The sequence below is a fragment of the Amia ocellicauda genome, chromosome 14 (assembly GCF_036373705.1).
Source record: "Amia ocellicauda isolate fAmiCal2 chromosome 14, fAmiCal2.hap1, whole genome shotgun sequence".
Taxonomy (NCBI): domain Eukaryota; kingdom Metazoa; phylum Chordata; class Actinopteri; order Amiiformes; family Amiidae; genus Amia; species Amia ocellicauda.
In genome coordinates, this window is record NC_089863.1 from 635,213 (window position 1) to 640,000 (window position 4,788).

Genomic DNA, 4,788 nt, shown 5'->3' on the forward strand with positions numbered 1-4,788 from the left:
CTGTCTGTCTGCGTTTGTCTGTCTGTGTCTCTGTCTGTCTGTCTGTCTGTCTGTCTGTCTGTCTGTCTGTGTCTGCCTGTCTGTGTCTGCCTGTCTGTCAGTGTCTGTCTGTCTGCCTGTGTCTGCCTTTCTTGTGCTGAAGACAGTATTGACCATCACTGGCCAACCTATAATAACCATAATAACTATAGCAATAATAATAATAATAATAATAATAATAATAATAATAATAATAATAATCAGTTTAGTTGACTAGGATAAAGTCTCCATCTCTCTCCCTCTCTCTCTCTTTCTCTCCCTCTCTCTCTCCCTCCCTCTCTCTCCCGCAGTTAGCCCTTGTCCCTGCGCTCTGACTGCACTGTGAATAAAGGGACACCTGGCCGCATTGTGCTGGTGTGGGCGGTGGGGGGCAGGGTGTAAGAGCGGCACTGTGGGGGGTCGTTAGCTCTGTGTTAATTAAGAGAGAGAGAGAGAGAGGTGACGTGGGGCCATACATCACACACTCTCGTCACAGTGAGACACCCCTAGAAAGACAACCCTGATGGGTACACAGCCTAGCGGGACAGAGAGACCGGGCCGCGTGAGGGCCGCTGCAACATTGAGATACACTGAGATAAGGGACAGGTATTTCCCCCAGTCCCAGTTCCCACCTGCCAGAGACAGAGGGACACAGAGACACAGAGACAGGGAGACCGAGATACCAAGAGACCAAGAGACAGAGGGACCGAGGGACCAGGAGACTGAGAGACACAAAGACACAGAGACAGGGAGACCAAGAGACAGAAGGACACAGCGACTGAGAGACAGAGAGAATCAGAGACAGAGGGACAGAGAGAGACAGAGAGACCAAGGGACCAAGAGACTGAGAGACACAAAGACACAGAGAGACCCAGAGAGACAGGGAGACAGAGACAGATAGAGACCCAGAGAGACAGGGAGACAGAGAGAGACACAGAGAGACCGAGAGACAGAGAGACCAAGGGACCAAGAGACAGAGAGAAACAGAGACAGAGGGACAGAGAGAGACACAGAGACAGAGAGACAGGGAGACAGCGACACAGAGACAGGGAGACATAGAGAGAGACAGAGAGACACAGAGACAGAAAGACAGGGAGACACATAGACTGGGAGACAGAGAGAAAAAGAGACAGACAGCATGTGTGTAATTGAGTGAGAGAGTGATACACCGATACCCTGATTGTGCATCCTGTCTGCCCGTGTGGGAATGTCCCCTCTCCCATTGTCCGGTCGTTCAGGGGATGGATGGTCCGGGTGGGCGGGGCTGGCTGTCCCCCTCTCTGACGCAGTTGCCCCCGGCCCCATGACGCACAAGCCCCCCGTCCCCACGCATTCCTGTCCGCCCCGGCGGGCGAGAACAGTGAAGGGCTTGGCTCAGGGCAGAGGTCCCATCTCTCCCTCCTTCCCTCTGTTCCTCCAGCTCCATCGCACACACAACTCCTTGTGTGCGTACGTGTGTTTGTGTGCATAATATGTCTGTTTGTGTGTGTGTTAGTGATTGTGTGTGAGAGTGTGTTAATGTGTGTGTGTGTGTTTATATATGTTAGTGATTTAGTGATTGTGTGTGTATATGTTACAGTTTTTTACAGTCACTTTGGCACTCATTTCAGAACCTTGATGTCATTTTTAAAAAACTCTAGACAAAAAACTCACACCTGATGATCAAAATTTTTTCCAACTGCTTGGATACAATAAACATCAACCTCAGATCATCGTTCAATGAACTAAAATCAGCTGTTCAAAATGACACAACTTAACATCAAAGTATTACCATTTCAGAATGCAATTCACACATTACATCTGAGATCACTGTCTATTCGTTTCATTACAATGATCTAACTATCAATTGATACAGCTGCTCAAAATGATAAGTGACTGTTGCATTACTCTTAATGCATAGTTTTATGGAAACTGTCAAACAATATTCCATGTTTCGATCATGAAAGTTTCAGGATAATGAGATCCGTTGACACCAATAACCGTGGAACATGAACCAGTTGGACTACATTATCTATGGTTGTAATATTTCATCATCATTGTTTATCAGATACTGCTTCTAGGGTCCCATGTAGCACTTTTCCACAACATGTTTTCAGATTTGACATTACTGTATGTATGCAGGCCCTTGTAATTGCCTTTTATTGATGATTGATTTCAGGTTGTGGTACGAGTATATAGTGAAATGAGTGGATCCACCTCAACAACACAGCGATAACATGGAGCCGGCAGGTGATCCAGGTCACAACAGAGGTCAAGCAGTGGGAGGAGGAAGACGTGGTGGTCAAAGGAATGGCAGGGGACATGCACCCCTTCTGAGAGGTGGTTGTGGGCCTCGTCATAGAGGAGGGCTTAGGCCTCACCAGAGAGGCAGCCATGGGCCTCATTTGAGAGGTGTTGGGGGAACGTGGTAGAGGACAAGGCCACGGACCAGACAGCGGCAGCAACAGCAAATAGTGTCCAGTGAAATCTGAACAATAGTTGTAGAGCATGTTGTAAATCGTGGCATGACAATGAGTGAGTCAGCCACAATGATTCAACCAAACCTCAGAAGATCAACTGTGGCCTCAATCATCAGAACTTTCCATACTGAGAAGCATCAAGTCTTCAGCATGCACTAAACATCAGGCTACTCTCAAGTGTCAGATGACTGTATACTGCATGCCAATGTGTAGCACAGAGTGGGTGATGTGACTGAATGTGTTCTTACTGTAATTTCCCTGCAGAACAGAGACGAGGCCAAACAGGGGAGGCAGAGGCACAACTCTGACTGACCAACAAGAGCAGCTGCGGTCAGTTTGGTTCAGGACAGAAATGATATTCGCCTTACAGACATTCAGCAGCACATCTTGGACAATGACAATGTTCAGCAATGTGGAGGCCATAAGTTTGCCGACTGTTGCACGCATGCTGAGAAGGCACCAGGTGTCTCTAAAACAGCGATACCATGTGCCTTTTGAAAGACATGCAGACAGAGTGAAGCAGCTGAGCACGGAGTATGTTCAGGTATGTTCAGTTTCAAGATGCCTGTTGTGAAAAATTCCCCAACAATTGTATATCATTGTAATCAGTCATTCTCTGTCCAAAATGTCTTTTTAGAGGGTGATGGAGCTGGAAGCTGATGAAAACCATCACAAATTCATCTTTTTGGATGAGGCAGGCTTCACCCTGGCCAAGACAAGGAGGAGAGGTCGGAATTTCATTGGCCAACGGGCAACCGTCCAAGTCCCTGGACAACGTCAGGTCAACATCACCATGTGTGTGTCTATCAGAAGATGGTGTGGTGGGACGCAGACCTCGTATTGGATAATATAACGCAGATCTCCTTGTAACTTTCCTTGATGAGCTAAATCAGGTCTGTAGAGCTGATGGTGTGACCGATGTCATTGTGTGGGATAACGTCAGGTTCCACCATGCTCAAATGCTGCAAGCATGGTGTCAGGCCCTTCCACAATTTACCACCCTGTACTTACCCCCGCACTCTCCTTTCCTTGAGCCGACTGAGGAATTTTTCTCCACATGGAGGTGGAAGGTATGTGACAGGCGCCCTCACAAACAGGTCACCTTCTCCAGGCCATGGATGACGCTTGCAATGACATCACGGCAGACCAGTGTCAGGCCTGGATTCGCTGCTTCCGAAGACTCATTCCAAGATGTTTGGCTCATGAACACATCCATTGTGATGTGGAGGAGAACCTGTGGCCAAATCCACAAGACAGGGTTGATGGAAATATACACTCACCTAAAGGATTATTAGGAACACCATACTAATACTGTGTTTGACCCCCTTTCGCCTTCAGAACTGCCTTAATTCTACGTGGCATTGATTCAACAAGGTGCTGAAAGCATTCTTTAGAAATGTTGGCCCATATTGATAGGATAGCATCTTGCAGTTGATGGAGATTTGTGGGATGCACATCCAGGGCACGAAGCTCCCGTTCCACCACATCCCAAAGATGCTCTATTGGGTTGAGATCTGGTGACTGTGGGGGCCAGTTTAGTACAGTGAACTCATTGTCATGTTCAAGAAACCAATTTGAAATGATTCGACCTTTGTGACATGGTGCATTATCCTGCTGGAAGTAGCCATCAGAGGATGGGTACATGGTGGTCATAAAGGGATGGACATGGTCAGAAACAATGCTCAGGTAGGCCGTGGCATTTAAACGATGCCCAGTTGGCACTAAGGGGCCTAAAGTGTGTCAAGAAAACATCCCCCACACCATTACACCACCACCACCAGCCTGCACAGTGGTAACAAGGCATGATGGATCCATGTTCTCATTCTGTTTACGCCAAATTCTGACTCTACCATCTGAATGTCTCAACAGAAATCGAGACTCATCAGACCAGGCAACATTTTTCCAGTCTTCAACTGTCCAATTTTGGTGAGCTTGTGCAAATTGTAGCCTCTTTTTCCTATTTGTAGTGGAGATGAGTGGTACCCGGTGGGGTCTTCTGCTGTTGTAGCCCATCCGCCTCAAGGTTGTACGTGTTGTGGCTTCACAAATGCTTTGCTGCATACCTCGGTTGTAACGAGTGGTTATTTCAGTCAAAGTTGCTCTTCTATCAGCTTGAATCAGTCGGCCCATTCTCCTCTGACCTCTAGCATCAACAAGGCATTTTCGCCCACAGGACTGCCGCATACTGGATGTTTTTCCCTTTTCACACCATTCTTTGTAAACCCTAGAAATGGTTGTGCGTGAAAATCCCAGTAACTGAGCAGAATACTCAGAAATACTCAGACCGGCCCGTCTGGCACCAACAACCATG